Genomic DNA, 10,216 nt, shown 5'->3' on the forward strand with positions numbered 1-10,216 from the left:
TTGGCATATTTTTTGTTCTTTTATCCTTCAAAAGAAGGAAACTGTTATAATTTGGAGAAACTACATACATATGTATGTATGTATTCTAAGCCCATTAGCCCCGAATAGTGATAAGTAGTTTGCTTCTGATTTATTTTCGTGGCAATATACTTACATAGTACATACATACATACATATGTTTGTAAGTATGTGTATTAATTCAGAGCTATAACAATCATGTCCATATATTTTTTGATATGTATATTTTATATTTTTTTCGATAATTTCAGTTTTGAAATCAAATCAAAGAATTTCATTGATACTCCTTTCGTCCTTTTTATACATAAGTATGTACATACTTATATAAGTATGTATGTATGTACATATGTATGTATGTATATGAATACAAAAACATGTGCAACTGCAAAATAAATTAACTTTGATGTAGTGCAATGAATTTATAATTGATTTAACACAAATACATACATACATACATACATACATACATATATTAAAAATGATATTAGTAAAATGATAGATAATTATTCTAGTAATACATTTTCATTTAGGATTAATGGTAGTAACACCCGATTAGTAAAACACGATTTTATGTGTTAAGGCAACCGAAAATAACGGTCAAAGCTTTGGTACATATTTTCTGCGAAGATCACATGCACACTAACTGTTAAGGTAATACGGTAGCTGTCTCAGCTATTTAATAAGTGAATTCTCCAAGAGTGCGAAATTTTCATCGAGAAAAGAAAACGCTATAATACCGTCACTATTCACATACTATTAAATGAATCTTCCGTCGTACAAGTGGTCCATATTTACCAATATTGAAATCATAACATCATAAGTTTGTAAGTTCATTGGAAATATGGTATACCTATTGCTGAGAGATTTTCAACGATGAATATAATAATAAAGGCAATAAAAAAGGCAAATTCAAATACCCCTACGATTGTTTTGATTCACCACAGATTCCTTTAATTTTAGGCATAATCAGCTTATGATTATAAAAAAATCACACACACACACACAAATACAATTGTAGTGAAATGAACAAACAAGTAAATAATGGAAATAGAAAGCGCTAGTCATTTCAAAAGCGAAAGCAGACCATCTTAATTCTTGCCGTTGTCACTATCTTTATGTACAACATAGTGTTTATACATACATACATATGTACATAATAGGGTGATTCAAATTTTTTTTTTTTTTTCGTTTGGTACTCGGAAAAATAGGTTCCTAGACACCTCTAAGAAAGCCTCTCCAAACATGAGTTCTTAATTGTAACGGGAAGGTCCTCCTACAAACAGTTTTCTATTTTTTCTTATTATCATATCGAAAAATTTATATCTCGCTTCCAACTACTTGAAAAAATATCTTGTTCCTTAGATTTTGTAGGAAATTGAATGCTCTACAAAAAAGGTCTCCACAATTTTTTCGTAAACCCAACCGTTTGAAAGATATTAACGGATGAAGTTTGTTTGTTTTTGGGAAAATTTTTTATTATGAATTTTATAACTCAATGAAAAAAATCATTATGAACGATGAGGTGTCTAGGAACCTATTTTTCCGAGTACCAAACGAAAAAAAAAAAATTTTTTTTTTTGAATCACCCTAATACATACATGAGCTGTGACAAGTTTATTAAACAAGTAAGGAAGGGCTAAGTTCGAGTAAAACCGAACATTTCATACGCTTACAAAAGATGCATCCCTACTAGAAAAACACGCTCTCTCAATTTTACTAAGATAACTGACATATTGGCCGATATACGCGGTATAAACTCATCCGTAAATGAAATATTGATTCGATTGAACCCATTTTGACACACTTTATACATACTATTATCAGGGAAGGATTCTCTGTGAATTTCATTTATGTATATATCTCACACCTTGACCGATATTTTCGATAATGGCCATTAGGACGGAGGATTTTTCTAAGTGCTATGATGACTGGAAAATTCATTGGCATAAGTGTATTGCAGCGGGAGGGGATTACTTTGAAGGAGATGCAATTCACCATTCAATTTGATCACAGTGGTATATGTACATAGGGTTACATATCTATATCTACATCTATGTATGTACATATGTACTTATATTGATTAGTTTTAGGTGATACAAACAACCATTAGGTGAACAAAACTATTATACTCAGCGGTAACATGTTGCGATAGCATTAAAATTAACCAGTGAAATCGGAAATCATTACAAAAAAGGATGAGAAGCTTAGACCATCATCTTGGCTAATTGTATTCATATGCAGTGCTTAACCACATTATGTACTTATACTGAAACATTGAAATATTGCATACATATGCGAGCATTGATATAAGCGAATAAAGTCAGCTAAAAAGTCGGAAATCATTATATCGGTTGTATTTGAGCTAGGTGAAGTATTTACCCAATTTTATCGGTTTTTGGCAATACGTCATAAGTACATAAGTATGATTACTAGGAATATGTGCTCTCTGAGTTTCATTAAGATATCTCACATACATATGTATGTATGTACATATTTTGGTTACTTCTTTCGAATTACCGCCATTTTCCCGATCATTTATTATACCCTGAACAGAGTATATTAAGTTTGTCACGAAGTTTGTAACACCCAGAAGGAATCGTCGGAGACCCTATAAAGTATATACATACATATATAAATGATCAGTATGTCGAGCTGAGTCGATTCAGCCATGTCCGTCTGTCTGTCTGTCTGTATATATACGAACTAGTCCCTCAGTTTTTAAGATATCGTTTTGAAATTTTGCAAACGTCATTTTCTCTTCAAGAAGCTGCTCATTTGTCGGAACGGCCGATATCGGACAACTATAACATATAGCTGCCATACAAACTGAACGATCGGAATCAAATGCTTGTATGGAAAACTTTCACATTTGACAAGATATATTCACGAAATTCGGTATATGTTATTTTCTAAGGCAACAATGTAATCTCCGAAGAAATTGTTCAGATCGGTTAACTATAGCATATAGCTTCCATACAAACTGAACACATAGTTACTAACAGAAATGCACCTGTGAAGGGTATTTAGCTTCGGTGCAACCGAAGTTAACGTTTTTTATTGTTTTTACATACATACATATAAACAGAGTTCATTTTATCAAGAGAAGTACATACATAATAGGGGTATTCACAACGTGTCATAAAGCATCGTAAAATCATAAAATCTTAAGTTTTTATACTAATTTAAAAAATTTGTTGTTGCATTGCATACTAAAATAAGTTTACGCAAATACAACTCTGAATGCTATGTTTTCGGATCGTTATAACTTATAACTTTATGAGACTATGTGAAACCCTTAATAGTATATACATACATATGTATGTATACATAAGTACATTGTCTAAAAATTTTTGCCCAACTTTATCTCATTTTCAAATGTTTGTTACATACATATACATATGTATGTACGTATGTATGTGTGTACGTACAAAAATTGACAAATACAAACGTCATGTTCTCTCCATTATGTAATATTGACAAGAGAATAACTTTAGAGTTAGAATGTGCTAGATTTACTTATAATTTGGTTTGAAAATAAAATACATACATACATACATATGTATGTACATATCATTAAATAAATGTATACAATGTTAGTTTATGTAAGTACATATTTTGAATGCATTTTAACATACATACATACATACATACATATTACATACATAGTGTGAATTAAATCACATGTAAGCATACATATGAATATTACTGTAAATTGTAAGACGTGAACGCCGCATACATACCGTACATATGTACATAAGTATGTACATTCGACTGCTAGCCTAGGATTATAAAGATATGATGGGCAGCATATTGCAAAACACCCTAATTAAATCAACAAATATTTGCGGTCTAAGCTTGTTGTACGTTTTTTTTTTATGCACAAAGAACACGAAAAAAACAATCAGCACAGTTTGAACAAATACCAAGGGAACACTAAAACGCTTTTTCAGTACCAGCACCCCTCTCTCCAACCAGCCTAAATTGACGCGGAACTGATTAGCAGACAATATGTCAACTGCTCGGTGTAAACCGCTTTGGCCGTCTGCATACATATTATGCGGAATCCAAATATCCGTTACTACACTAAAACCCTTCAGCATTCTGCTGAATGCTAAGGGGGTGTGGGATATGGTAAGCATTACTGGCAAGTAGTTGTACGAGTAGCAGTGATAATGATTGCCGAACAGTAGTACAACTCTCATGGGGAGTATGAAATATGGGCCGAGCACTTGTGGCGTTGTAAGAAAAAATGCATGGCAAATAAACGGATACATGTGTCGGCAATATTTGTGCTCATTGCTGTGATAATCATCTTAAATTCTTTTGATATGCGTGTAACTGTGCCTTATTGTTATTTGCTCAAATGACATCCGCGTCAAGAAGACATTACAGGGTCGTTTAATTCACGGCTCGCCACTGTAAAAGCTTGCTGCTTTTTGACATCTTAATTCATAACTACAAGCACATACATATATGTACATATACATATGTACATAAGCCTATACTAAAGTTGCTTTGTCTCACAGTGCTTTGTGTTGTCCTCCCCCATTGAAACAGGACCTACTTGTTCACTAGGCATTTCGTTGGCAAGTATAATTTCGCTACTAAGCAACCCCCGAGCAAATCGCACTAGCCACCAGAAGGTTTGACAAAAAAGCCTACGGGTTTTCTGTCACCACCACCCTTTTAATTCCCATTGTGTTTTGTTACATGAGCCACTCGCCAAGCTTTGTATCCGAGTTTCCGTGAGGGTCATATTTGTGCTCGTATGTATGCATTCGAGTGTTTATGGGTACAAACACAAACACCTTCATATTCGTACTTACATATGTACATACATACATATGTATGTATGTATGTGAAGCTATGACTGGGGGAGATGTTTATCAATTACACAGCGCGTTGAAAATCATGGGCATGAATTAAATAAATGTCATATTCGGTTTTCGTCATGTTCAATGATTTGATAAATAAACATCAACGCTCCGTTTCGGTTACAATAATTCAAGTAGTTTTCGTATTGTTTACTTCAGTGGTAAATATTATTTTAACGGGAATTGTTAACATTTATAAGAACCGAGTGCATCAGTAGTGTACTTTTAATAAATATTGGAACGGGCATAAGTACATACATAAGTTGTAACTGCAGTGATAAGCTTAGCTTACAACTTCAAATTCTTGACAAAATGGATCTAGTCCGAAAAGTATAATTCGCAATATACATAACTACTTATGTATAAGACAATTTCTTAATGAGTGTTTAATTTCACCGATCTAATGCAGTAAAAAATGCAGTGGCGTAGCTAGGGGGAGGCGAAGGGGGCCGTCGCCCCGGGCGCAACGTCTTGGGGGCGGCAAAACGATCTTCGCTGTTTTTTAATATTCAGAAAAATACTATAGAAATTTATTATAAATTAACGTGTCACTCTCACAGTTACCTTATGCTTTGAATGTAACAAATACTTTTATTTCTCCAAATTTTCAAAAAATGGTATTTAAAAACTCCAATTCGGGCAAAAATTCCTGCATTGTGTCAAAAGTGTACAAGATATAGGGCAACAATGGGTTTTTTCTATGGCTTTTATTAACATGTCTTGTAAATTTACTATCAATTTCCTCAAAAACCGTATTGTGAGAAATTTGGAACTTCGGAATTTGCGTGGCTTCTAGTTCCTAAATTTTATATACTTAATATCGAAGATATTTTGTAAAAATTCACTTTTGTTCGAACAACCTCATGAAACTTGCAGGTACTTAGGTAGATAAAGGGGGCGGCAGAACATCTTTGGCCCCGGGCGCCTGAAGTTGTGCCTACGCCACTCATAATATTATTACAAAAACAATATACATTTGTATTAGTTTTAAGCTCCTATATGTTAATATCTTACCTGTAAGGATTGGGAATTGGTATTGACTAATAAAGTTACATTCGAAAAGAACGGACACAAAAGAATACGAGTACATGATTTATGTACAGAAGCAAAAAGCTGTATGTAAAGTAAATAAATAAATCTATATTTTACAACTTTTTAAAAAAATTTTATGTTTTAATAAAAACTTCTATAACTCGTTTTCACCAAATCGAAGATTTTCTGTGGATTATGGTGATTCGAGATAGGGAAGTTCAACTTTATATTATTGAAATTAAAAGCAAAAATAGTTTTATGGTAGCAAGTGCTTAAATCGAACAAATTCGGGTCAATAGTTCCTCTGGCAGATACTTTTCAGCTATGATCATATTTACCGTCAGCAGTTTTCCAAATACCGATGTGTTAAAGAGGAATACAAACTCGAATATCGGTCGGTTTGTATGGAAGCTATATTCTACGGTGGACTGATTTATTAGATATTGTAGTAATATTGATAATAGTCCAATTGACATTGATAATAATCAAATAAGAAACTTTTCTTATAAAAATACTCCAATTGTTCAGTTTCCATATCGAGTTTGCTATCAAATACAATCCAAGAGGCACAGCACTGATAGACTCCACATGTTCTTCTTCTTTAATGGTGTAGACACCGCTTACGCGGTTATAACCGAGTTAACAACAGCGCGCCAATCGTTTCTTCTATTAGCAATTTGGCGCCAATTCGAGATACCAAGTCCTTATCCACCTGATCTCTCCAACGGAATGGAGGTCTTCCTCTTCGACAACATGGCCTAGCCAGCGTAGCCGCTGTCGCTTAATTCGCTGCACTATGTCAATGTCGTCATATAACACGTACAGCTCATCGATCTATCGAATGCGATATTCACCGTTGCCAATGCGCAAATGACCATAAATCTTCCGTAGAACCTTTCTCTTGAAAACTCGTAACGTGGACTCATCAGATGTTGTCATCGTCCATGCCTCTGCACCATAGAGCAGGACGGGAATAATGAGTGACTTGTAGAGTTTGGTCTTTGTTCGTCGAGAGAGGACTTTACTCTCAATTGCCTACTCAGTCCAAAGTAGCTCCTGTTGGCTAGAGCTATTCTGCGTTGGATTTCGAAGCTGAGATTGTTGCTGGTGTAAATACTGGTTCCAAGATAGACGAAATTATCTACGAGTTCGAAGCAGGAAGTATTTCGTCTTTTCCTCGTTCACTGCCAAGACCCATTTGCTTTGCTTCCTTATTCTGTCTGCTCTTTTTCGCGCTGTCAAAAGCAGCTTTAAAATCGACGAAGAGGTGGTGAGTGTTGATCCTCTTTTCAAGGGTCTTTTCCAAGATTTGGCGCATGGTGAATATCTAGTCAGTTGTTGATTTGCCAGCCCTAAAACCACACTGGTAAGGTTGAATCAGTTTATTGACGGGGGGCTTTAGTCTTTCACACAATACGCTCGATAGAACCTTGTATGCGATATTGAGAAGGCTTATCCCACGGTAGCTTGGGTCAGATTGTGGAGCCTCACTTTTTATGGATTGAGCAGAGCACTTTTAAATTCCAATCGTTGGGTATGCTTTCGTCCGACCATATTTTACAAAGAAGCTGATGCATGCTCCTTATCAGTTCTTCGCCGCCGTGTTTGAATAGCTCGGCCGGCAATCCATCGGCCCCGCCGTTTTGTTGTTCTTCAGACAGGTAAATGCTATTCGAACTTCTTCATGGTCAAGCAACCGAACGTCTGCTCCATCGTCATCGATTTGGGAATCGGGTTCGACACCTCCGGGCGTTATGCTTTCACTGTCATTCAGCAGGCTGGAAAAGTGTTCCCTCCATAATTTCAGTATGATCTGGGCATCGGTTACTAAATAACTTCTGGAAGTTCTACAAGAGTATTCTTTACTCCTGTCGGCCAGCTTGTCCAACTCTTCATACTCACGCATGTCGGTATCTCTTTTTTTTTTGTCTGCAAATGCGTCTCGCTTCTCTCTTCAACTCTCGGTATCTATTCCATCCCACACGTGTTGTGGTCAATTGTAACGTTGCGAAGTAGGCAGTCTGTTTTCTTCCCCATCCTCATCAACCCATTGGGGATATTTCTTCATGGAGGCTGAATTTACCGACTGTTTTGGCACATATACCTTCTTTGCCCATCTTCTCACAGGTGTTCATAAGTTCCGGCCTTTCCCAAGTGAATGACAATCAGAGAACTTTCCTCACTTGCGTGAACGCATGACTCCATCCTCCACCTTCCACATCTTATATTTTTAAAATTTTACTTTTCATTTAAACGGAGTACTTTGAAAAAAATTAATAAGTATTAAAACATAAGAACAAAACGCTAACTGAAATGACTATTGTATGAAAGAAATTTTCAAAGCACTCATGAAACATATTAACCTTTTCGGGACGGAATTTTATTTAATAATCCAATATAATTATAGCAATTTTTTCACATATTTTGAAAGGTAGCTAAAAAAATCGTTCTTTTATAAAACAAGTGAGCAGTTAATTTAATTGTTCTTTATTTAGGTCGGCGGATTCTTATTATAAACGTGTCATACATTATGAAGAACATTTGAAAAGGAAAGCGGACATTGATCCCGCATTGGCTGGATTGGTTTCCCACGATTTTCAGCCATTCAACATCGTCACAAATATACATATGTACTTGTACTTCAAATAATTTTAAGAAATTGTAAAGGAATAGTGACATATTTTAGAAATAGCACGATAGCGTATGAGAAATTACTGAGAAGCCGTATAGTTTGCTGCAAGAAACACCAACTCGAAGGAATAGTACTTATTTTACGATTAAATGTATAATAGCTACCAAAGATGCCATGTCGCAGGTGCCTTTGGAAACTAAGAAAGCTCCCGCACCACTTGCAGCGGATGAAATATCCGTTTTGTCTGAGATACTAAGTTTGTTAGAAATATTTCAGAAAGCAACAGAAAAGGTAAAAACTATAATAAGTGTTTAAGTTCTACAAACTAATTTATATAATTTCTATTTCTGGAAATAAGTGTGACAACATCGCTGATGATTCCTTTGACCTATGGGTTAAAGCATCATCTGAAGCCACAATTTCGTGCGCAGATTTGTTTTGTGGAGTAACAAGAAAAATATCTACATTTGAAACGAAAACACCATCGCGGATGGGTACATTACTCGACCCTCGTTTCAAAAAAAGAAGGTTTCGAGTCTGAGACTAATACACAAAAATCTGTTATTTGCTTAGAGCAGGAAGTGGCATCTTTACGTGAGAAAATAATTCACAGTGCGGACTGCACCATGAATGATCATCATCATCTTTGCAGTAAAAACTTCACGTTAAGATAGCATAATAATGCTGAGGCAATATTATGAAAGGGCCAACATTAAGAGCAGTGCAGATCCACTTCTTTTTTGGAAGTTGTAATTATAATTAAGAAGGTAAACATTCTAAGATCTGATCAATTGTATGTACTTTTAGTCTGCAGGCGCTGAATTCAATACAATAAAAGATTGTGTGCCTAAGTCTTTATGTATTCCAGCAACATCTGTGGAATTGGAGCGCATTTTTAGGAAGCTTGATTACAAACCGGCGAACGCGCTTAAAATCAAAAAAATGTTAATATGCTAATTTTCTGTAATGAAAACTATTGAATTAATGAGAAATAAATAATAATTGCAATTATAATTTTTGTTTTTTGCTATAGTGTGCGTAATAACTTAGATTTGATTTTCATTGATTTCCCTTGTAAGAAGAAGAACTCATACTATCGATGGTAAGTGATCATACTATCGCTCACTATCGATGGTTGCAGCAGTCGATGTTTGCAACTATCGATGGTTTGCAAACTCTATAGCGCATAACAGGCCGTATATGTAATATATTGCTGTGGTCTGGAAAGTAGGCGGATGCAAGGACGAAGTCTGAACCTTCCCTGTCCTTCACCTTTACCGCCACCAGATCCTGCTGGAAACGCTGAAATACAGAAAAAGTCTATATCGGCTCTAACGACTACACAAGAACGAGGTCTCTCGCTAGAGAGATCCCAGATTACCTTGTTGTTTCTCGAATTGAAGCCTTTTACCTCTCCTTTTATACACTCATGGTTCCTGGATTAAGAGGATGCCCAGGTTATCCGAAATGAACCTCTTCGCGATGATAGCCGAGGCTGCCGTCGCATGATGCAGGTTCACCTGGGCAACTTCTATGTCGGCGCTGGAGTTCACAGTATCGGCTAGATGAGAGACAGGTCTTCGTCCCCGTCATCTTCATCAACCTGCATGTACAGCCCTTCCAGGAGCTCTTGAGTGGATGGTAGCGTACCATCCTGCTC

The 10,216-nt window shown here is 35.7% G+C and overlaps 1 long non-coding RNA gene across 1 annotated transcript; it reads left to right on the forward strand.

Moving 5' to 3' along the window:
* Positions 1-4,987: 4,987 nt before the first annotated feature.
* Positions 4,988-9,505, forward strand: LOC126756613 (uncharacterized). Its single transcript, XR_007666612.1, has 3 exons — positions 4,988-5,053; positions 8,420-8,847; positions 8,915-9,505. It is a non-coding gene; the product is annotated as an uncharacterized LOC126756613 (long non-coding RNA).
* Positions 9,506-10,216: the final 711 nt, after the last annotated feature.

Source organism: Bactrocera neohumeralis, chromosome 4 (genome assembly GCF_024586455.1).
Source record: "Bactrocera neohumeralis isolate Rockhampton chromosome 4, APGP_CSIRO_Bneo_wtdbg2-racon-allhic-juicebox.fasta_v2, whole genome shotgun sequence".
Taxonomy (NCBI): domain Eukaryota; kingdom Metazoa; phylum Arthropoda; class Insecta; order Diptera; family Tephritidae; genus Bactrocera; species Bactrocera neohumeralis.